Source organism: Lactuca virosa, chromosome 7 (assembly GCF_052849685.1).
Source record: "Lactuca virosa cultivar CGN04683 chromosome 7, Lactuca_virosa_CGN04683_v6, whole genome shotgun sequence".
In the NCBI taxonomy this organism is placed as follows: Eukaryota; Viridiplantae; Streptophyta; class Magnoliopsida; order Asterales; family Asteraceae; genus Lactuca; species Lactuca virosa.
In genome coordinates, this window is record NC_136432.1 from 171,236,989 (window position 1) to 171,263,073 (window position 26,085).

At 40.4% G+C, this 26,085-nt stretch overlaps 1 long non-coding RNA gene across 6 annotated transcripts; it reads right to left on the reverse strand.

Annotated features, from left to right (window-relative positions):
• Positions 1-1,955: 1,955 nt before the first annotated feature.
• LOC145123274 (uncharacterized) lies at positions 1,956-14,285 on the reverse strand. Of its 6 annotated transcripts, none has more exons than XR_013715081.1 (8): positions 14,094-14,285; positions 13,973-13,985; positions 13,346-13,426; positions 9,438-11,865; positions 3,940-4,057; positions 3,443-3,511; positions 2,734-2,793; positions 1,956-2,035 (listed from the first exon to the last, which is right to left on the reverse strand). It is a non-coding gene; the product is annotated as an uncharacterized LOC145123274 (long non-coding RNA). The 6 variants fall into 6 exon arrangements; XR_013715083.1 differs by having other exon boundaries at positions 9,438-13,142; XR_013715082.1 differs by lacking the exon at positions 13,973-13,985.
• Positions 14,286-26,085: the final 11,800 nt, after the last annotated feature.

A 26,085-nucleotide genomic window follows, 5' to 3' on the forward strand; every position in this document is an offset into this window, starting at 1 on the left:
GTTAGAGCCATTTTTTGAAGACAAAAGGCAATTTTCGAGTCTACATCAGTGCTGGACAGAAAGATGACACTTTCTGAAAAATGTCATGAATGTTGTCAACAGTAGCCTTTTCTTTAAAGGGATGTTAACCTCATGCAACACTTTCTGCAACCCTTTCCTGAAACGTGTTGCATGTGGCAGAATTTTTCCTTTAAAGAAGATTTTTTTCCAATCTTTTACAAGCAATGAGTGTTTACTCAAGTGGAAGCTTCTACAACAATAATACAAGAATATTTTTGATCCTTTTAAATTTCCCTTTAGGAATGGTTATGTTTATGCACATATCTTTTTATGCATGATTGTGTTATTTATCTTATGCAATTATTATGTATAGTTGATAAATAAGTTTTTCACATTCTAAAATAATTTTGGACAAAATAAACATCACATTGAGTTTGGTTTTCAAAATTGGACATAAGATGTAACAAATTATTATTTTAAAATATAACCCGGTTTTATAAAATCGTTAATAATGACAAATTTTGAAATACTCTATTATAAGTTTTAAAAAAGTGATTTTTTGTAACTTATACAAACTCCAAATATATAAGTAATAAAATGAAGTTTTATTAAAGATATAAAAGGTTCAAATGCACTCAAACTTAATACCGGTTATTAAAATTGAATTGCGTAAAATTATATAAAAACTATCTTTTTATATAGAACCTTTAAAAAAGATTTTCTTTTGAACAATTTATACAATGGTTTATTATATGCATGTAATAAACATGATATCGTATGTTTTTCAACTAGAATTATAAAACATATAAAGACCCTTTTTTTACAAACCTCAAATCTTTGCAATCCTTTTGAAGAACACTCGCACGTCTCTTGTATGCACTAGTGGGATAAAGGATACCTAACCGCTTAGTGTTATCTTTTGATAGTCGAGGTGTCTTCACGATTTCTATAACCAAGTTATAGGCCGATTACACATGTTTTTCAAATTGGACGATTTCATCGGAAATCTTTTGTAATAAAGGATACCTAAGCAAGAGAGATCTGAGGCATAGATGGGATCAAATATGTCTAATTAAATTTGTTATTAGAGATCCCACAAATCGAGGAATTATATAGCAAGATATAATTGATAATCAATATCTACCGGGTTGAATTCAAATGGATAGGATAAAGGATACCTAACCATTTATTTGTTTTGCATATTGGATCCTATACTTTGATAATTAATGTTTTTGGAAACTAAAAGGGTATTAATTATTGAAGATTAAATATTGAAAATACTAAATGAATTTTGTTAAAATTTTGTAGTTAAATAATTCATTCTCATTATCATGAATTATCATTTTCTTTAATGACTTAATGAAACAATAAAATCCACTAGATACAACTTCAATGAATGGGTTCATGTCTTAAGAGACAATCTCGTGAGAGATATGAAATTGTATGCACTTAAAGGTCCTAGTCCTAAACTATTTGCTTTGAGCAATAAACCTGAGCATGATACCTAGTAAAGGCATCACTGTGATGCTAAAGATGCTTCTAACATCAAGCTAGGAATAGTTATTCATGACTTCTAGGAAGTCTTAGATAATTTAAACATGTATTTGATGATGTAACAGGTCAAATAATATTCCAATAAATACAATGATATTTTATTAAAAGCTAGTTTAAACATTGGAATAATGCAAGGCTAAAAGAGTCACCTAGTGTGATCTAAGAGGCCCATGTTTTATGGACTGAACACCTTTAAGCCCAAGACATCTACTAAATCCCACATAGATAGATCTTGTTTCTTTTGTGAAGAAACTGGACACTGGAAGAGGAGGTACTCCTCTTATTAGGAAAGAAAGTCTGGAAGAGTGTAACATCCATAAAATTCAAGCCAATTTAAAACTTTTTCAACCATTCAAAAACCATTATTTATTACAAAGTGTTTTCAAAATAGTTTAATGTTAGAGTAACCCAAAAATCAAAATCATAAAATAGGAGGAGGTGCACGATCACGCCTTCGCCTTCTCGCGATCATCTGAAGTACCTGAAACAAAATCAACAATTGTAAGCCCGAAGCTTAGTGAGTTCCCTCAAAGTACCAACACCATACAAATCATAACAATATCATACAAACAACATGCATATATAGAGTCTACAGTACGACTGGTCTGCCCTCATCGGGCCATCAGTCTACCTGTCCACTCTCAGAGTCTTCAGTATAACTGGACCGCCCTCATCGGGTCTTCAGTGAATGTGGCCCACTATCAGATTCTTCAGCATGTCTGGTCCGCCCTTCCGGACCTTCAGCCTGTCTGGACCGTTCTCCTGGCCTTCGGCCTGACTAGTATGCCCTACCGGGTTTGCAATCTATCCGGTCCGCCCTGGGTATGTCGGCCTAGAGCACAAAGCAGGACCGTCTCGACCCACCCCCAATGATACACATAACACATAATATCATACGCTATCTTGCATGTACAGACAGTCATACAGATCTAACAGATCACTAATCATAGCATTATCCTATATACCAGGATACCGATCTAACCGATCACCAAACATAGCATCATCCTATCTACCAGGGTACCGGTCTAACAGATCATAATAGCATAACAACATCCTATCTACCAGGATACCGATCTAACAGATCATAACCACATGTAAGCATACTATAACCAGGATAACAATCCAAAAACGGTCGGCCTTGGTGCCTTAGACCCTGTTGATATAGTGATAACAACTCACCTCACAAGTACCACTGGATGATAATGTCAAGCTCCCAAACACAGCTCCAAACTCAAACACCTACAATTATCATAGTACCAATTCCATCAAGATCCAAATTACCAGAATACCCTTACGTCAAACTTGGTCAACCATGGTCCCAGTCAACAGTCAACAGTCAAAGTCAACAATCAATGTTGACCCAACTCGTCGAGTGCATCTAGCAAATCGTCATGTTCCCTAAGAACTCAGAGACCGAAAACTCGAGTCAACTCGCCGAGTTACCAAACAAATCGTCGAGTCCATGCAGTGTTTAGAGGGTTCGGGAAAACCCTAACCAACTCTTCAAGTTGGCTATGCAAATCGTCGAGTTCCTTCAACCCTTTTCTCATTCAGACGTTTTTAAATGAAAGCAAGGTTCCAAACTGTAGGACTAGCCTCCTAAGGTATAGTTACCATGTAAAGTTGCTAACTTTACGTGCATGCAAGGCTTCAAGAAGCTAAAACATCCATAACTAGTCTTAGGAAGAGGTTTAGGGAATGGAGAAGAGCCAAGACTAGATAAAGCCGATAACTTTATGACTATGGGTGCCTAGAGGAGTCCAGATCTGAAGTTACAACTTCAAATCATGCTCAACATCCAAAAATGGATCTAAAGTGGGCTAAAAAGACCCTAAACTCTTGAATGGAAAGATCTAACAAAAGAATGATCAAGGTAACAACTGTTTACCTTCAAATGAATGACAAAACAAAGTAGATGCTGGATCTATAGGATCCTTCTCGTTCCAAGCTTCCCAATCTTCATGTTTCCTCAAGAAAAGCACCAAACATACAATTTTAGCCTAACACACACTCAAAATAGAAGGTTAGTCAAAATAGGGTTTGCTTCTGGAGGTGAAGGTGGTAAGGGAGGCTGGAGGAAGGACTTAAGGTCCTTTAAATAGGGTGGAAACCTTAAAAATTAGGGTTTCCAAGCAAAGCCTCTACTCGTCGAGTTGGGTCCTCCAACTTGTCGAGTAGGTTCTAAAATTCACGCGGGATGACCAGGTTCTACACGACGAGTTGGGGCCTCCAACTCGTCGAGTTGCCCGAATAATATGAATATAAAAGCTTTAAATACATACATGGGAGTCAGGATGTTACAATTCCCCCCCACTTGTGTAACACCCATAAAAATTGAGCCAATTTAAAACATTTTACTTCATTCAAAAACCATTAAGTTCATACATCTCGTTTTCGAAATAGTTTAAACATCAGAGTATCCCCCAGAACCATATCACATAAATCATAAAACATGAGGAGCGGTACGATCACGCCTTCGCCTTGCCACGATCTCCTGAAGTACCTGAAACAATACACTGAAACTGTAAGCTCGAAAGCTTAGTGAGTTACCCCCAAAATACCAACCACACATAAACATACTCATAACATATCACAAATAGAACAGCCATGCACAACGGGTCTAATGTGTGACTGGTCCGCCCGCACCAGGCCTTCAGTCTACCTGGTCCACCCTCCGAATCTAGCCATGTACATCGAGTCTACAGTGTGATTGGTCCGCCCGCACCGGGCCTTCAATCCACCTGGTCCACTCTCTGAGTCTACAGTATGACTGGTCCGCCCACACCGGGCCTTCAGTCGGCCTGGTCCACTCTCCGAGCCTCGGCATGTCTGGTCCGCCCTCTTGGGGCCTTCAGCCTATCCGGACCGCTCGCTGGGCCTTCGGAATATCCGGTCCGCCCTGGGTATGTTGGCGTACAGCACAAAGCAGGACCCGCCTCAACCCAACCCCCGTCAAACAACCATGTGCACATAAACAATTAATCGCATAACAAATCCTTAACCAGACAAACAGTCTAACAGATCACATAGCATATCAACATCCTAACTAGGATTCTGACCTAACCGGTCACTAGCATAACATTACCCTATATACCGGGTACCGACCTTAACCAGGTAACTAACATAACACCATCCTAAATACCAGGATGCAGATCTAGCAAAGCAATAACATAACAAACAATACCCGGATTTCCATCCGATAAAGGGCCGGCCTTGGTGCCGTAGACCCTGTCGATATAGTGAGGATAACTCACCTGCAATTGCCGACTGAAAAGATACGACCAAGCTGCTCCGACCACCGACACAAACTTCACCACAGCACACTACCAAATAACCAATACCAAAATTACCAAAATACCCTTGGAAGTCAAACTGGTCAACTCTTGGTCAAAGTCAAAGTCCTCAGTCAAAGTCAACCTTCCTGATTGACTCTACTCGCCGAGTCAACCCGTCGACTCGTCGAGTTCCTATACTCAGAAACTCACATAGCACGACTCAACTCGCCGAGTCGCCCCAAGACTCGTCGAGTTCAATGATCTCGGAATCCCATCCTGTCCAACTCACTGAGTCGCCAACCGACTCACTAATCCAAAGCTTTAACCAAAAGAGGTTGGGTTCTACGACCAGACTCGCCGAGTCCAAGGCAATCTTCAACAGACTCGCCGAGTTGTTCTTCCAACTCGTCGAGTTCAAGGCAATCTTCATACAACTCGTCGAGTACACCCATGTGACTCGCCGAGTCACTCCAGTTCTCAATCCAGACAGAGGCTTTTCGAGCCATGCAGGGGCTCCAAACCATAGATCCACTCTTCTACAACCTAACCCTCACATAAAGTTGCAAACTTTACGTGAAACCAAGGAGATATAAGCCCAAAACACTCTAGGGCTAGGGTTAAGGACTAGGGGGCTTCACCAACAACTCTTAAACAGAAGCTTTATGACAATTTGGACCATCACAAGCCTAGATCTGGAGTAGCAACCTCAGATCTAAACTCCAAACCCGAAATAGGCCTCAAACAAGCTAAGGAACTCCAAATCAACCACCAAGGATGAACCCAAAAAGGAAAATAGCTTAAGATAATGGCTCCTTACCTCTGAGATGTACCCAAACTGATGTAGATCCCAGATCTACACAAGCCCCTTGATGCTAGCCTCTAATTTCTCAAGCTCCTTCCACCAATTCCTCTTCCAAGCTCCAATCTCCTCAACAATGAAGTCTCACATGAAAATTAGGGTTTCTGGATCTAAAAAGGGGGAATAGGAGGCTCGGAGAAGGACATAAAGTCCTTTAAATAGGGTGCAACCCTCAGGATTAGGGTTTCTCATTCCAGCACCAACTCATTGAGTACATCTTCCGACTCGGCGAGTTGGCCACTTAACCCGCGATCAAATCCCGCTCCGACTCCACGAGTAGCATACCTACTCGTCGAGTAGCTCCCTTAATTTACACATAGCACCCTCCAACTTCTTGCTTCCGAACTTGGGATGTTACAACTTGAACTAGACTCCGTCTTCGAAGTCTGTTGCGGCGAACAACTCCGGGTAATGCTCCCGCATCTCAGCCTCCGGGTCCCAAGTCCACTTGGATCCCCTCCGATGCTCCGATTGTACCTTTACCAAAAGTACCTCCTTGTTCCGTATAACCTTCACTTTCCTCTCCAGAACAACCACTGGCCTCTCCATGTAATTCAGGCACTCATCGACCTGCATATCATCTAAAGACACCACTGCCTCCTCATCTAATATGCACTTCCGCAATTACGAGACGTGGAAGGTGCTGTGAATCTGACTGAGCTCCTCCGGAAGATCCAGTCTATACGCCACCTTGCCAACCCTGGAAATAATCCTGAATGGCCCAATGTATCGGGGACCCAATTTCCCCCTCTTCCTGAAGCGTATCACACCCTTCTAGGGTGAGACCTTCATTAGTACCATGTCACCGACCTAAAACTCCAATTCAGATCGGTGCTGGTCGGCGTAACTCTTCTGCTGACTCTGAGTGGTCTGCAACCGCTGCCTGATCTGCTGAATCATCTCGGTAGTCTACAGAACTACCTTGGTCCGACCCATCACCCTATGACCAACCTCGCCCCAAGAGACTGGGGTACGAAATATTCGTCCATACAACAGCTCTTACGGTGGAACACCAATGCTGGAGTGAAAGCTGTTGTTGCAGGAGAACTCTGAAAGGGGTAGGTAGAAGTCCCAGCTCCCACCGAAGTCAATAACACAGGCCCGTAACATATCCCCGAGGGTCTGAATGGTCTGCTCGCTCTGGCCGTCTGTCTACGGATGATAAGCAATACTGAAATGCAGTCGCGTGCCCAGTTCCTCGTGGAACTTCTGCCAGAAACGAGAGGTGAACCGAACATCACGGTCTAAAACGATAGAGACCGGAACCCCATGGTGAGAAACGATCTCGCGTATATACAAATCGGCTTGCTTCTCGGCCGATGAACTCTCCCGAATGGCCAGAAAGTGGGCACTCTTGGTCAATCGATCCACGATGACCCATATAGCGTCGAAACCCTTTTTCGTTTTCGGCAATTTAGTGATGAAGTCCATCGTGAGCTGCTCCCATTTCCACATGGGAATCTCTAGAGGTTGCATCTTGCCATGCGGCCTCTGATGCTTGGCCTTGACCATCTTCCAGGTTAACCACCTCTCGACGTACCAAGCGAACTCCTGCTTCATGCACGGCCACCAGTAGCTCAAACTCAAATTCCGGTACATCTTGGTGGCCCCCGGGTGAATATAGAAACGAGACTTATGAGCCTCCTCCAGTACAATCTGTCTGACCCCACCAGACATCAGAACCCAGACCCGTCCACAACAGGTCAACAATCCCCGAATATCCTGCACGAATCTGGTGATCTCGCACCTAATCCTCTCCAGCTTCCAGTTCATCTATCGTATACCCTCATCCTGAGCTTCCCTGATCAAGCTCACAAGTGGAGAATCCAATGATATCCTCATACATGTCACTGGAATAGAAGATCCAGCCGACTTGCGGCTCAGGGCGTCCGCCATAACGTTCGCTTTACCTGGATGGTAAAGGATCTCGCAGTCATAATCCTTGACTACGTCCAGCCACCTGCGCTGCCTCATGTCCAGGTTCGGATGATCCATGATATGTCTCAAGCTCTTGTGCTCTGTGTATATGGTACAACGGACCTTGTAGAGATAATGTCTCCAAATCTTGAGAGAGAATACCACCGCTCCCAACTCCAAATCGTGCGTGGGGTATCTCGTCTCATGCGGCTTCAACTGTCGTGACGCGTAGGCTATCACTCGTCCTCTCTGTATGAGGACCGCTCCCAGTCCTGTGATGGATGCATCACAGAACACTATAAAATTCTCAACTCCCTCCGGGAGAGTCAAGACTAGAGCCTCGTAAAGTCGCTGTCTGAGGGTCTCAAATGCCCTCTGCTGCTCAGGGCCCCACCGGAAATCCACCCCCTTCCTCGTCAGACGAGTGAGGGGTACTGCAATCTTGGAGAAATCTTGTATGAATCTCCGGTAGTACCCAGCCAATCCTAAGAAGATCCTGATATCCAAGGGAGATTTCGGAACCTCCCACTGCATAACTTCCTCGATCTTGGCCGGATCGACCAACATCCCCTCCTGGTTAACGAGGTGTCTAAGGAACTGCACCTCTCGTAACCAAAACTCGTACTTCGAGAACTTGGCATAAAGTCGTTCTCGCCTCAAAACTCCCAATAGCTCCCGAAGATGCTCCTCATGCTGCTCTCTAGTCTTGGAATACACCAAGATGTCATCTATAAACACAATGACTGAACGATCGAGCATCGGTCTTCATACCAGATTCATCAGGTCCATAAATATAGATGGTGTGTTGTTGAGCCCAAATGGCATCACCACGAACTCTTCATGTTCATAACGAGTCCAGAACGCGGTCTTATCCACGTCGTCATCTCTCACTCTGACCTGATGGTACTCGGACCTCAAATCTATCATGGAGAACCAAGATGATCCCTGTAACTGATCAAAGAGATCATCGATCCGTGGTAGTGGATAATGCTTCTTCACCGTCAACTTGTTCAACTCCCGGTAGTCAATGCACATCCGGTGTGAACCATCCTTCTTCTCCACGAAGAGAATCCCCGCTCCCCACGGAGAACTGCTCGGACGAATGAACTGCTTTCCTAGCATGACAGCTCCTGCATCTCAAGTGGTTCCAATCGGTACGGCACCTTGGCGATAGGGGCCGCACCTGGTACGAGGTCGATCCTAAACTAGACCTGCCTCTCCGGAGGCACTTCGGGTAACTTCTCCTGGAATACATCAGCAAATTCTCGGACGACTGGAACGTCTGGCACCGAGACCTAATCCCTGACCCGCGTATCCACGACATACGCCAAATAACCTGCACACCCGTGCTGAATGTACTGTCGAGCTCTGGCGGCTGAACAAAATCCTGAACCCAACCTGGTGTCATCGTCGTAGATAACCAGTTCTCCCCCGCTTAGGTTTCGAACTACCACATGCTGACCCTCGCAGTCGATCATGGCACCGAATTGACTCGGCCAGTCCATACCTACTATCACACAGACTTCCCCCATGGGAATCAGAATCAAATCAATCGGGAAGGATACCCCGAAGATCTCCAGAACGCTACCCTGATAGACTAAAGAAGCAGAAATCTCATGTTCGTTGGCGATGGAGACTCGCAACGGACACTCTAGCTCTCCTAAGGGCAAACCGAATCCCCTACTAAAAGTTTGCGAGACAAAAGACCGACTCGCCCCCGAGTCAAACAATACCAGAGCAGGTAAAGAGTTCACTAAAAACATACCTAACATAGGTACAACACATATAAGCATAAAGTAAATATATCAACAAGATGAGGGATAGAAACATACCAGAAACCACATATGGTGATGCCCTGGACTCCTCGCCTATGAGCTGGAAGGCGCATCTATGAGCCCTTGGGGGCCCGGCTATACCCTGACTCCCGTTAGTAATCCTCAGTGTAGTCGGCAGTGGAGCCTGCGTCGGCCTGGCAGCGAGCACTGGACAGTTGGTCTTCACGTGACTAACCTGATTGCAGTGGTAGCAAATCCTCATACCCTGAGCCTGGGATAACTGGCGGGAATCCATCGCAAAGTGCCCCTCCTTGTCGCACTTACGGCTCCCACCACCTGATCAACAAACTCCCAAATGACACTTCCTGCACTTTCCACAAGTGCGGCCACGCTGGCCTCCAGACCTAGAATCGATAGTCTTAGACCGCTTCGGCGTCGGCTGTGACTGCGTCGGGGCCTGCCGCTGCTCTCTTAACTGCAGCTCAATCTCAAGCTCACGCCACCTAGAGGCCTCCTGTAACTCCAGTAGTGTATCACAATATTGGGTAGCAACAAACTGTCGAATGTCAGCCTTGAGCATGCTCAGATAACGTGTCATCTGAGCCATCTCGGAAGCAAACTCCGGGCAAAACATCGCCCTCTCAGTGAACATATGGGTGATCTCCGTCACCGAGTCAACATTCTGCCTCAAATCCAAAGCACCTGAGCCAGCCACTCTCGCTCGACCCGTGGTATGTAGCGGGGGCGGAACATCTCCCTTAACTGATCCCATGTCACTACAGCTCTTTGCTCATCAGTATACAACCCTGTCATTAATCTCCACCAGTCCTTTCCTCCGGACCTTAGCAGGTTCAGAGCATACCTGACCTTCTGGTCAGTAGGACAAGAGCATGTGAAAAAGCATCCATCAATTTCAGATAGCCACCTCATGGTTATGATCGGGTCCAGAGTCTCATTGAAAGTCGGGGGCTTCATGTTATCGAAGTCCCGGTACTGGAAAGTCCGACTGGCCCCACTGCCTGTAGCTGCTATGGCTGTGGAAGCTGCAGCGGCAGCCGTCTCAGCAATGGCTGCATAGCGCTCATCAAAGTACTTGACCATAGCGGTCTTAATGTGTTGGATTAGGTGTCTAAGGGAATTGGAAACGAAGCTGCCCGAAGTATCTACAGGACATCAAGGATGGGAAGATAAAGCCATCCTTCGCAGGTATTTACAATATTCAATGTAATAACTCATCACATGTTATTTCTTGGGTCCTTGATACAGGATGTGGTTTTCACATTTTTTCTGATTTGCAGGGTCTAAGAAGAAGTAGGGATGTGGAGCATGAGAAGATGAACCTGATCATGGGGAAAAGGAAAGCATCGCCTGTCACCAAGATTGGAGTTTACTCTTTAGTGCTTAGTAGTGGGTTAGGTTTAGATTTGAATGATTGTTGCTACTCGTCAGAAATGGCAAGAAACATTATTTCTTTTCATGGTTTGTACAGACAAGGTTTTAGATTTTCGTTTAATAATGAAATTGGTTCTATTAATGCTTTCTTGAATGGTACTTTCTATTTTGAAGCATTACCTTTTAATGGAGTATATGAAACTGTGAATATTGTTGATAACTTAGGAAATAATGTGTTGCATATTGATTCGTCCAATGGTTTGGACAAAGCATGCTTGTGGCATTGTCGTCTTGGACATGTTAACAAGAAGCGCATAGCCCAACTCCAAAAGGATGGAGTGTTGGAGTCATTTGACCTCAAAGCGGATGACATGTGCGAATCTTGTTTACTTGGAAAGATGACCAAATCACCCTTCACTGGTTCTTGTGAAAAGGGTGAGGGTTTATTGGAGCTCATACATACGGATGTGTGTGGACCCTTTAGATCCACCACAAGGGATGCAGACCGCTTCTATGTGACTTTTACTGATGATTATAGCAGATATGGGTATATCTACTTAATCAAGCACAAGGCAGAAACCTTTGAAAAGTTCAAAGAGTTTAAGCAAGAAGTGGAGAATTGGCTGGGCAGGAAAATTAAGATGCTCCGATCCGATCGAGGAGGTGAGTACCTTAGTATTGAATTCCACGACTACCTGAAGGAATGTGGAATTGTTTCGCAATTGACGCCACCTAGGACACCGTAGTTGAATGGTGTGGCTGAGAGGCGCAATCGAACCTTGTTGGACATGGTTCATTCCATGATGAGTCGAGCTTCGCTAACCATCTCATTCTGTCACACCCCCGGCCAAGGCGGAACACGCCGAGAGTGGGACTAAGTTCATGGATCACAGATAAACTGAATATATAGCACAAGTACAACGATAAACAAAGCTGCATTTGTATTCCATCATTAAGTTTGAATACAGGGTTCTTACAGATAATAATAGTACAGTAGTTGTCTTAAACACCTAAGCAGATAACACAAACAAGCTAGCTAGGTCGTCTGCAATCCACAGCTAATCTTCTATCTGAACGCCTGGCTAATGATCCCCTAAGAATACATGTAAGTTTGAAAGTCAACACAAAGGTTGGTGAGTGTCACAGGTTTTCTGCTAACACAGTAATACTTGTAATAAGTCTAAAAAGTATTATCTTTGTATGTATAACAACAGTTAAAACAGTGTTTGCAATGAGTCTTTAAAAGCCAAAATGTATAGTTTGTATAAGTAAACCCATACGTAAAACTGTGTTTGTAATGAATCTTTGAAAGCCAAAACGTTATGTTCCATAAGTAATTACATACTTAAAACTGTGTTTGTAATGAATCTTTGAAGCCAAAATGTTATGTTCCATAAGTAATTCCATACTTAAAACTGTGTTTGTAATGAATCTTTGAAGCCAAAATGTTATGTTCCATAAGTAATTCCATACTTAAAACTGTGTTTGAAAGCAACCAAATACATGGTTGTACGGGTAACGAATAAAGTTTTCTGCCAAGGTTGTACTTAACAACCGTAGATACGGATAAACAAACATACGAATATACGGATACAGTTATCTGCCAAGGTTGAACTTAATAACCGCAGATACGGATAAGCAACAAGTATATTTGATAAGCATACACGTAAAGTGTACAATACTTGTTTAAACAGTTGACAAAACTTAGTATAGTGTACACAAGCACATGTATGAGCCTAAGATACAAGTTCTATAACTTGTATAAATGTATAAACCTGTATATTTATGTCATAAACAGACATACATATATACAGATAAAGTTATCTGCCAAGGTTGAACTTAACAACCACAAATATGGATAAACATGTAATTGACAAGTATATTTGATAAGCGTACAAATTGAAGAGTACGATACTTTTTTTAAACAATTGATAAAACTTTGAGTACAAGCACATAAATGAGCCTAAGATACGAGCTCTATAACTCTTAAAAATATATAAACATATATATTTTTGTGTATGTATGAGGTATAATGAAACTACCAAGTTGATAACTGGCTATACAGTCATAGCACAATTTTAGTTGGAACGTATATGTTATTTTTATTAGTTGTATTATCTTTAACAACATAACATATGTAGCTATTGAGGTTTAAAACGATTTTGTTTACTTAACATGTAAGCGTTTAAACAATTATTTCTAAAACTGGTAAAGTATTTACACAAAACAATGATATTTTTGTGTATTTCGTATGATAAATATTACTTAGTACACGCACTATCATTTACAGACGAGGGTCAGACATGAAACACCGAGGGCAGGAGCATTTTGGCATTTTAGCACTTCTGAAATCCAGCAACCCATTCGGCCCTTCAAACCAGATTCCCCGTACCGTAAATAGTAGAGTAATAAATACTATTTCCGTGTGATTTATATTGCATAAAAACGGTGGTGTTGTTTGTTTAAACAAAGTATTTATAAAATAGATATATACTAGATATACAAGTACTACATGTATTCCCCCCCCCCCCCCCCCCCCCGAAAATATGTAAAAGTGGGGTCGTAACATTCACCTTAACAAGCGGTTATCGAGTCGTTTTGAAAACCGGGATGTGTTGTCGTGAGGTCGAAATCTTCGGGATTGTTTTGATTTCCTAGGAAATATTAATATAATTAATATTCGGAGGGTAGTTTGTTAATTAACCAAGATATGAGGCCTATTCACAAATTTAAATATATTAAATAGACTAAGGTTGTTAATAATTTCCAAATAAGGGACTAAAATTGTTTATTTAAATTCAAGGTTTGAGTTTGGGATTTATTTTGCAAATAAATCTCTACGGAGGGGTTAAAATAAACAAAATAGACAAAGTTTTGAGACTTGTGACTTGTTTGTGTATGAGATTTCCAAAGAGGGTAGGTTTTGAACATTTTTAATGGAAATTTAGGGACCTATGACTAGTTTTGTAAACAAATTCTATGGGAGGGGGCTGATAATTATTTTGGAATTGAAGTTTGGGACCTAGGGTCCTATTTGTAGAAACCTTTGAAGTGAAGGGGAGGGTTGTGTAAATTTTGAAATGGACGTATAAGGGGTGGGGGTTGATTTCGTAACATCAGCAAACTATGAGGGCATTATTTAAGTAAAATGTGACAAACAGTAAAATCAATTAAACTTAATTGCACTGGAGGTAATTTACCTCGTGTGTTCGTCTGCATGAAGTGAACGATAAAAAAGTGATTCAGGACCTCGTCAAGGCTCGATCATACACAAAAAAAATAAAAAAAATAAATAACGAAATGTTGGGGATGAGTACTTACAGCGGCAGTATTAATAGCCTAAGAGGTGGTGGTTTATGATGGGGTTGCGGTGGTTAAGGGTGGTGATCAAGAAATCAATAGGAATAGAGAGAGATATGGAGGGAGAGAACTTGAGAGAAGTGGCTGTGAATTGGTGAGTTTAATGGCTTCTAAAAGCTCTTATTTATACTAGAAGAGGGACACACACAACCTTTTGTGGCCATACCTCCAACCAAGCATTGTACCATTTTGGGTAGACTTGCACACAAAGGAGAAGAGAGGGGAGGAAAGAATAACGTGGGGAAGAAGTAGAAGGGAAGAAAATATGGACTTTTTAGCTTCTTGGGTCACATGTGGGCCCCACATGGGTTATTCCCCCATTAATTGCCCAAAACACACAAAACTGGGTGCATCGGGATCCGTGCATCGAGATAAATTTTCGAGATTACCGTTAGATAGAGTTTAATTCAAGGATTCCGGAACATCAAACAAATTAATTTTTGGAGTTACGGATCTCCAGGAAATTGTGTTTGAAGTTTTGCGTCTAAACGGCTCGCGGTGTCCGTTTTCCCAATTTTTGTAAATATTGTTGTTAAAAATATTTCGAGTGTGAAATTAAATAATAGACTATAACCTGAGTCCAAAAACGTTATCGGAAATCCCGTCAGCAAAGCGTAAGTGCCTCAACAGATCGATTCGGTTTTACGCGATTAAAGAAAACAGTGTTTTACCGCTTGTTTTCTTAAAACTGTCGTATCTTTTGCATACAAACTCTGTTTTGGACGTTCTTTATATTTTCGGAAACAGGTAAACACGTACTATGAGGCTAAAATAATTGCTTCGCTTAAAATGACTTTTTACGAATTTTTAGTTTTTCAGACGTATCTTAAGGTTACTGTTTGTGCGATTTGATTCGTTGTACATTTGAAAGTGCAATATCATCTAGTATCGTATTATAGTTAGAATGAAATTACTTTTCCTTCTTAAGATACACTAAAATCAGTTATTCGGATATAACATGAGATTCACGGATAGATTGGCGGTTATAATAATAGCCCTAAATTCCGGGTTGTCACACATTCTGGGGGTATACCTTAGAGACTGCCGCCCATATCCTTAATCTAGTCCCAACTAAGAAGTTGACAAAACACCTCATGAGATGTGGACAGGGAAAGTTCCCTCGTTGGCACATATCAAGGTTTGTGTAACATCCATAAAAATCATGCCAAATTTAAACTTTTTAAAAACATTTCAAAACCCACGATTATTACAAAACTTGTTTTCAAAATAGTATATAGTCAGAGTATCCCATAATCAAAACATAAGATCATAATGTGTGAGGAGCGGTACGATCATGCCTTCGCCTTCCTGCGATCATCAGAAGTACCTGAAACAATAATCGATAAATGTAAGCTCGAAGGCTTAGTGAGTTACCCCCAAAATACCAACGCCATACAGTCATAATCATATCATATATCATACAGCAAACAGCATGCATAATGAGCCTTCAGCCTGACTGGACCGCCTCGCAGGCCTTCAGCCTATCTGGACCGCTCTTCGAGCCTTCGGCACGTCTGGACCGCCTCGCAGGGCCTTCAGCTTATCCGGACCGCTCGCCGGGCCTTGTGTCTTACTGACATGCCCTCCTGAGCCTGTAGTCTATCCGGACCGCCCTGGGTATGTTGTCCTTCAGCACAAAGCAGGTCCGCCTCAATCCAACCCCCAATCAAACAACATGTGCACATAATATCATACGCTAGCATATTTAACAGTCAAACCCATCTAACAGATCATCAATCATAGCAACATCCTATAATCAGGATACAGACCTAACCAGTCACTAACATAGCATCATCCTATATACTAGGATACCGACCTAAACAGGTCACTAAGAATAACACCATCCTAACTACCAGGATGTAAATCAATAAGCATATCATGCAATAAACCCGGATACAAATCCGATAAGGGCCGACATTGGTGCCTTAGACCCTGTTGGTGTAGTGAGAAGAACTCACCTCCCAAATGTCGCACTGAAGTGATAGGCCCAACTCTCGAATCACCAACACGAACTCCACCACCTATAGTTACCATAAAACCCTTTTTCCATAAATTTCCAAATTACCAAAATGCCCCCAGAGGTCACTGTTCAACCCTTGGTCAAAGTCAAAGTCCACAGTCAAAGTCAACAGTCCATGTTGACCCGACTCGTCGAGTGTAGTTCACCGACTCGTCGAGTCCTTCCTGAACTCGAGAAGTCGTGAATCCTAGGTTGACTCGTCGAGTTCCCCTTAACTCACCGAGTTCATACGTGTCCAAGGGTTTGGGGAAAAACCCTAACCGACTCGCCGAGTCATACGACTGACTCGCCGAGCCCAAGGCAATCTTCATCGAACTCGTCGAGTTATTCATCCAACTCGTCGAGTACATGACTATCTTCATATGACTCGCCGAGTCGACCTTGCGACTCGCCGAGTCCCTTCAATCCTTCAACCATACAGATGATTTTTAAGCCATGCTAAGGCTTCATATTGTAGATCCAGCTTCCCAAGGCATGTTTATCACGTAAAGTTGCAAACTTTACGTGCATGCAAGGTGATAATGACCTAAAACAAGCTAAAGAAGGGGTTCTAGGCAAGAGAGCTTCACCAACATGCTAAAGACTGAGACTTTATGATGATAAGGGCCAAGATGAGCCTAGATCTGAAGTTGCAACTTCAGATCTTGGTTCATCACTCGAAATGCAACACCAAAAGCCCAAAATGGTCCCCAAAACTCAATATAGAAAGGGTTTAACTAGAAGAAGCTCAAGGTGATGACTTGATACCTCCAAATGGTGATAAACTGAGGTAGACTTCAGATCCCCAGCTGTTCCTTGTTCAAAGCTTCTTGGTCTTCAAACCTTTCCTCACCAAAATCCCTCTTCTAAGCTAAGAAGCACACCAAAATAGAGAACAACACGAATTAGGGTTTTTGAATTCGAGGGGAGCAGTAAGAGAGGCTGAGGGGGGATAAGTGATCCTTAAATAGGGTGCAAAACCAAGAAATTTAGGGTTTCATATTCCAGTTCCTACTCGTCGAGTCCCTTACTGGACTCGGCGAGTAGGTCACTAAAACACGCGGACCAACCCATTGCTACTCGACGAGTAAGGAAACCAACTCGTCGAGTAGACCTTGAAAACAAGAAAATTCTTATATTAATTCAATACCTGAGAATCGGGGCGTTACAGTTTGGGGTTGTAAGGCTTTAGTAATATGAGAGACTCACGACAAGCTCGAACCTCGTAGTGAGCGATGTATTTTCATCGGCTATCCACAGAAGACCTTTGGATATCTCTTCTATAGACCGATTGACAATGTTGTCTTCGTTGCGAGGAGAGGGGTTTTCCGAGAGCGAGAACTAATATGCCAAGAGGATAGTGGGAGGCAAATTGATCTTGAAAAGCTTCAAGAATTAAGCGATGAAGGAACCTCTAACACTGGCGCTCAACCCGAGGAGGAAACTCATGTTGAACCGATTGACGAGTCTGTAACGCCCCGGTTTTTCTCGGTACGTTTAGTTATTTTAATTTAATTATTCTTGTAACCTTGGGTTAATTTATTTAACCAATGTCTGATTTTCTTATGTTATTGGACTCTTTTGATCATCTTGTAAACTCCTTTTATTGAAGTCCATGGGCTATGGGCCTATTTGCAAAATCCATCTAGTTAATAGTACTTAATGTGTTAATTGAGTCATTTGAAACACACACAAGAAAAACTCTCTAAACCCTATTCTATCTATCTCTCTCTCTCTCTCCCTCACGCATAGGCGGATCCAAGGGGATCCCGGGATACCCCTCACTTTTTTTTCGATAGTGTAATTTTTGTTTACGATTTATTCAATTTTTCGTTATAATGTATATATATGTATCCCTTCAATTATAAACACAAACAAATAGTAGAGCTACTGGTTAAGGCGCTGCCTTATTGAAGTAAAGGTCTCAGGTTCAATTCTTGCTCCTTGCATATTCTTTGTTTATTTTTGTTTTATTTTCCCAGCTATTCTATCCCACATCGCCAAACATATGTAAACTCAACCATTTTTGTCTATTATATAAGCTTGTTATCCTCATACTTCATTTGATATCTACTTTGAATCCCACATCGATTCAAGTATCAAAATATACTTCAACTTCATGTTTATATAACAAGACTTGAGGTTAGCTAAAGATTCGATTAAGGTTTGGGTTTAGAAAACCGAAATTGAATCGGGGAAGCCCAAGTACCCCGGAAAACATTTTTGGGTTACCTTAAAAATAAAATTGGGATACCCCTTTACTTTGATCCTGGCTCAGCCACTGCCCTCACGCCATCCTTCTCTCTCTCTTTGGGATCAAGAGCAGCCAAGGGGCTGTTGTTTGGAGCTTAATTCTTGTTCATTTCCAGCCTTGATTCGTATTGGTATGAACCTCCTTATCATTTCTTACAACTTGATTCATAACCTTGTTCTAGTTTTATGATTTCATCTTCACTTCTTCTCCTTCTTATTTGATTTGTATCTCTTTTGTTATTTGCAAAGAATTGTATGTTATACATCATCTCAAGATCCTATCTTCACCCCATATATGGTGGATGATGGATCTAGGGGATTACATGTTGCAAAAGATCATGGAAACCCTAAAAGGGAGAATGGTGATTTTATGTGCTTTATGTTCATTTTCATGTTGATTATTATTACAATATTGTGGCAAAATGAAATCCTAATGATACCTAACCCTTTTTAGTACCACCATGATCATGGGGACTAAATTGGGATGATGAACACATCTTAAAATGTGTTTCAAAGGGAGAAGGATGGATAAGCCAAAAAGGAATCACGGGTGGCTACGATTCTGTTTTCCATCAGATCTGTGGTCATTTTGTAAAACTCTTATCTTGAGTTCTAGAACTCAAACGACCCCAAACCAGTTCCCAAAGTTCAAAATTTGAGTTGGCTAACTTTCTTAAGCAGGCCAACCTCACTGATAAGGAATTTATCTATGGGAAAGAATGGCATCTTTGATGTTAGGTCTAATCCGGGTCTGTTCTGATATGTCATTTTGTTTTCATCATTTCTAAGGCTTGGAAAAGGATCCAGAGTGATTCCAAGTTTCTATATGTTCATTATATTATGAATTTAAGATCTGGAGCAGATGAGGTGTTGTTTCCAATTATAAATTGGTTATAATGGATCCACACTCCAGATCAGTGGGCAGTCACCAGGTTTTACTAGTGATGTGATTGTCCACAATGTGAATTTTATATCCGGATCTTGGGAGATGATTTTCGTTCAATTCCAACTCTGAAACTTTCATTTGTATGTCCTTTACTTCTCTGAATTTTGGTTTGGACGAATTCTACTCACAAGTTGGGTAGAATTGGCCAACATCACTTGACTGTATTGTTGGAGACAGAAGTGATACACCATTTTGTAAAATTCATATTTAATTCATCTTTTGGAGTTAGAAGGAGTTCTTTATAGTTCTGGAATCCTGAACAATCATAGTTTCCTATACAATTTTGTTAAAGCTATGTTTCTGTTTTATATTTTGGAGTAAATCCGTTTTGAACAGCAGGTCTGTTTTAGAGACCTTGCTGTGATTACTCTTTTCTCAACTCATAGCTTCATTACTTCTCCTTTCTAACCTTTAGTCCTTCTTAGGTGAGGTTTTGAAGTTTGCTCAAGCTTGGTAGCATTATTTGATTGTTAGCTATCCTTACTACTCACTCAAGGTGAGTTCTCTCACACCGTTGTATTGATGTTTGCGTTTGCTAGTTAGCTCGTGTGTGATTATTTGAATTTATTATAAAGGCACGCTATATAACCATTGTTTTAATTCGTACATGTGCACTGTATGTAACTAATTATGGATATGGGGACACCACCAAAGGATATGGATTTACCGGTGCGGTGGGTAGGTAATATCACCAACGTAATACTCATCATGAGGTGCGGTGATTAGGGCCAAATGATACGGGATCTTCCCGGTGCGGTTCAAACCTACAAGTCTTTCTTGTATTATAGGCATTGATTCGTTCTTTGCCCTTATCATATAATTATAAATGGAAAATGGATTAGGGTTAGTAAATATGAATGTTAGTACAATGTCTGTGTTTGAATTCACTAAGCTTTGTGCTTACGGTTTCCCTTATAACTTTTCAGGTGTTAAGATTAAAGAGGCTAAGGCTTGACATGGAGCACCGGGACATCGCTACTAGTTATTTTTGTTGGGACCTTATTATTATTATTATTACTTCCGCACTTATTTTATATGATTATTAAGTTGATGGATTATGTTATGACTATTTCAGTTGTTTTAATTTAATTTAAGATGCGTTTTAAAAGTTTAAAATTTTTGCAAAAATTTGGGTGTCACAGAGTCCCTACCTCTTAGACGTTCCAGTAGAGTTAGTGTTCCACCTGAGTTTTATGGTTTCCATATTACTACTGAAGGTGATACGTTTATCAGTGATAGCACACTGATAAATTTGGATGAACCTAACAACTACAAGGAAGCCATGGCAGGCCCGGAGTCTGCAAAATGGAAAGAGGCTATGGAAAGCGAGATTCAGTCCATGTATGACAATCAAGTTTGGAACTTGATTGACAATGTGCCAGGTCGTAAGACGGTCGGCTACAAATGGATCTTCAAGAAGAAGACCGGCATGGATGGGAAAGTGCACACGTATAAGGCGCAGATGGAATCTTTGTTTTTATGAGAAGGTCAAAAAGTTTGGTTTCTCGAGAAGCGAGGATGAGTCATGTGTATATGTCAAAGCCAGTGGGAGTATAGTTAGCTTTCTCATTTTGTATGTGGATGACATACTACTCATAGGAAACGACATCCCAACCTTGCAGGAGGTTAAGTTCTGGCTTGGAAAGTGCTTCGCTATGAAGGACCTCAGAGAAGCTACCAATATTCTAGGGATAAGGATTTTGAGAAATAGGAGTAAGAGGCTAATAGGACTTAGTCAAAGTACTTACTTGTATAAAGTGTTGAAACGTTTTAGCATGGAAAATTCCAAGAAAGAGGAGTATGGTCAACAAATATCAAGGGAACCCTGGTACCAAGTTGATTAAGCATCAGAGTCCGAGTACTGATGTCGAGATAGCAGAGATGAACCGAGCACCTTATGCTTCCGATGTTGGCTCGATCATGTATGCTATGACATGCGCTCACCCTGATGTGGCCTTTGCTTTGAGCATGGTCAACAGATATCAAGGGAACCCTAGTAGAGCACATTGGATCGCAATAAAGAATATTCTTAAGTACCATCGGAGGACTAAGGAATGGTTTCTTATCCTCGGTGGCAGTGGTGACTTGAGAGTGCGAGGGTATAGTGATGCTAGTTTTCAGACTGACCGGGATAATTTCCGCTCTCATTTGGGCTGGGTCTTTACCTTATTTTGAGGAGCAGTGACATGGAAAAGTTCCAAGTAGGAGACTGTAGCTGATTCAACGTGCGAATCAGAGTATATAGCAGCGAGAGAAGCGTCGAAGGAGGCAATATGGCTAAAGAACTTCATCGGAGACCTTGGAGTTGTACCGGCCATAAAGGAGCCTATGGAGATTTTCTGCGATAACGAAGGTGTGGTTGCCTTAACCAAGGAACCGAGGGATCATGGCAGATCCAGGAATATCGACAGGAAATATCATTTTATTAGACATCAGGTAGAAGAAGGACTCCTCGTAGTAAAGAGGGTATCGTCAGAGGATAACCCAGCAGATCCCCTTACGAAGGGACTTAGTAGGGTTAAGCACTTGCAGCACGTTAGGAGCATTGGACTGAAGGACGATATTAGTTTTAGTGATTAGATAGACTTTAGAAACTTGTAATAGATAAATTGTAATTGACATTTTGATGATTAAATAAAGACGTTTTATTTATAAGTAATGTTACTGTCTTGTGTCAATTATTTACTATTGTTTCACTTTGCATGTTTTTGACTTCCTAAATAATAAGATTATTTATACTATCCACAGTCGATCATACGTTGGAAGTAAGTATGAAAGAAGACTGTTATGAATTGGCTTGTAGATTGTCTAAGCGTTTAGACATAGCAAAAGTGTGCTGCAACGTTCATGAGTGCTTATGAAATATGATTTGAGTATTGGATTAAACACGCACTCACATGAATCACTTCATGGAATTAATCACGAGTGATTGTGAGATGATAATATCATATAAGTCTTTAAACCTAGATATATGAGTTGTTGTTTACGAGTCGGCTGTGCATTGATAATGCGTAAACGCATCAGTAACTTGATGTTATAAAACGCATTATCGTGTACGATTTGATGAGTAAATAGTACAAGCATATAAGTCGTAGTTTATATGTTCCTTTTATCCTGTGAGGCTAAAAGCGATATTTGGGCCCCTCGATGATTTTGTTTTGACTTATGTGTCGGGCCCGGTCAGGATTAATTGATGTGTTCAATTAAGTTCTATGTCAGACAAATCATAGCTCTAGAAACAAACTGCAGGACAATCAGTATGACTATGTTCAATGCGATTGTCCACACGATATCTTGAGAACGGAGGACTATAATATCCCTTATTTATAAGACGTGTCAGAGTTCGACAGCAGCTTTTGATAGCTATGATTGTTAATCGGATTTTGAAGTCGTACTTGCATCTATAGTTATTAGACTTATCCAAGTGGGAGACTACTGGATTAGGTGTCTAAGCCATAACTATATTTGGTATGTACTTGACCCGGTTGTAGCATGATCCTTTTGGGTTGCCTTCACCAGAGCAACTTGACTGGATGCATAATGGAGAAAGAGGTCATTATGGTTTATTAATATATTATTTGAATAATATATTAAAAGAGAATTCATATTTGTTTAATTAATATTGGTCAAGAATTAATTAAGAATTAATTTTGTGGTCAAAAAGATATTAATTGAATTAAGGGGACTGGAATTGTAATTATAAGATAATTGGAATTTGTGATGTGGATCCCTTAAGCAAGGGATGGACGAAATCTTCTGGGAGCCCATAAATATTTCTTCCAAGGGCTTGATTCTTGAAGATTCCTATGGGCTGCTTAGGGCTTAAGCAACCAAGTTAGGGATTTGACTGAAACCCTAATTCTGCAGGTATATAAGGTGTTGGGTTTTGAGCATTCTAACACTCCTAAGTGTACATGCAACCCTAAATACCTTGGATCTATGTTTTCTCTATTATACATGCAAATATGAATATTCCAAGGTATTATCCTAACTAGCATACAAAACATTGATTCATATGGAATAATATAAGTTAGAAGACATACCTTTTGATGTAGCTTGATTCCATGGTGCTTAAGAGCCTAGTGCCCCAAGTGTGACACCTCAAATGGTTCACACAACACCAAATACACTTAGAATAACTTGAGAGAAATAAGACACTTCATGAAATCGGCTAGCCCTCACCATTCCTTCATAGTGGCTGATTTTTTGGAAGAATAAGATGCTTATATAGTGTGTCACAATTAGGGTTACACCAAGTAACCCTAATTGTCATGGCCTTTCATTTCCATGATCCATGGGTACTAAAACACCATGGAGCATCCTATGGGTTTTAGCCCAACTTTATAATCCATGGAGCATTAGCCCACTATACAAGTATGGATGATTTACACAATCAACCCATATATTTAATTAGTCTCCTTTTGATCACTTAATTAATTCCAAATTAATTCTTGATCAATACTAATTAAATAATCTTATTAATATATTAGAACTTATAATATATTAATACACCTTAAGTGTTATTTCTCTCATTTTAGTCTATCCAAATGCATGATGCCATGCAACCCAAATGGACCATGCCAATCGGGTCAAGTACATACCAAATATAGTTATGGACTTAGACACTAATCCAACAGTCTCCCACTTGGATAAGTCTAAAACTATTACTGCGTATGACTTCAAACCCGACTAGCAATCGTAGCTCTTAAAAGCTGCTGTCGTCGAACTTTGAACAAATCAATGACGTGTCCATCAGATAAAGGATCATATATTCCTCCATTCTAGATATCATATGGACTGAGACATGGATTAAAATCATTCTCTCTGTCCATTTTTTGTTTCCCGATTTCCGATTTATGACGATCGACTAATTGAACAAATCAAATCAGTCCTGGCTTGGCCAAGCACTCACAAGTGTCATCATTAAATCATCGATGGGCCCACAAATATCGCTTTTATCCCTTTAAGGGTAAAAGGAATGGATAAACTTCGACTCATATGGCTTGTTCTACTACTTTTTGAATCATACACAAAGGCACGTTTTATAACATCGAGTTACCAATGCGTTTTCGTGCAATCAATGTATAACCAACTCATAGTAACAACTCATATTTCTAGGTTTGAAGAATATAGGATATTATCGTCTCATGATCACTCGTGATAAAATCCATGAAGTGATTCAAATGAGCGTGGGTTGAATCCAATACTCAAAACTTATGAGTACTCATGAATGTTGTAGCACCACTTGCTATCTCCCATGCCTTGGACATCTACAATCCAGCTTCATGACAGTCTTAATTCATATCTACTTCCAACATATGACCGACTGTGGATAGTTTGAATAACTTAGTCATTCAGGAAGAACGACCTAGTTATTCTGGAAGTCAAAACATGCAAAGTGAAACACAAGAATAATCGAATCCAATATGGTCTCAGAACTTATGAATATAAATAAAACATCTTTTATTTATCACCATATTGATTACCCATCATTCATTGCATACTGTTTCAAACTATCAACTTTATACTTGAATTTAAAAACAATAGTTGTCCCATGCTCCAAGCATGTACACTATGGTTTTCTAAACACTAGTCATGCCATACACCAAGTATGCACACTATGTTTTTCCAAACATTAGTTATGCCATACACCAAGTATGCGCACTAAGTTTGTCTATGATCTTTACTCTGTGAAATAGATCGATTGAACATAATTCCAATGATACTCATTTCACAATCCCAAAATCCTTACCGCAAATGCAAGAATTCCAAATTCCTGCCATTTACCTAAATCTGTTAGATTCTAAACTTATATGCATTGGTCCTCTTGTAATGATTATGCACAAAGTCACAGAGACTTGTCAACAGACATTACAGAGTGTTCCAATGGAGATCAACTCCATGGAACAGAAGTCTCATATTCAAAGTTCATTGCCTTTGAACATTTTTCTTGTATTAAGTTTCCTAATCTTACACAGATTTAATGAATAATTTTCACCTACGGGAACATTTCCATATTCCCCTTTTGACTATTACTCCTGAACAAGAGTTGCCTCTTTTCAGAATATGTCAATATGGTCCTTCCAAAATTAACACTATACTTCCAACTGTCCCTGAGCAACCAATCTTTGGTAAACCTTAGATTGTCCTCGACAATTGCTTAATCATTTTAGTCATATCTAGTTCTAGTACTTTTTCCCTCTTAATGCTCTGGGCATTTGGAAAAATTTAGAAAGGATGAATATTATAGCACATGCAATCAATCCTATATCCGAAGCATATGGGACACGATTCATGATGTCTCACATAAAGACTAGACCAATCTTTTGCTATATTATTTCTGTTTCTATTTGCCATGTTCTCAATATTCAGATTATGAAAAGGGATGTCGTAATCATAATCGAATTTTAAAACGCAAATAATGGACCCATATATAGAATTTCCTTATGTTGAGCCATTCCAACATGAAATGCATATATATATATATATATATATATATATATATATATATATATATATATATATATATATATATATATATATATATATATATATATATATATATATATATATATATCCTTGACTAAAGATGATCAAAACCTCAATCTAAGCTTTTAGAATTGAAATGAAGTATAATTTCCTCTCCCTTAATTATAGCAAAACAACTTTTCAACCCCTGCAACTTCACGAATTGAAACTTTTGTTTTCTATAATTAACATTGATATCTTGCAATACTAAAAATTACCATGCTCCC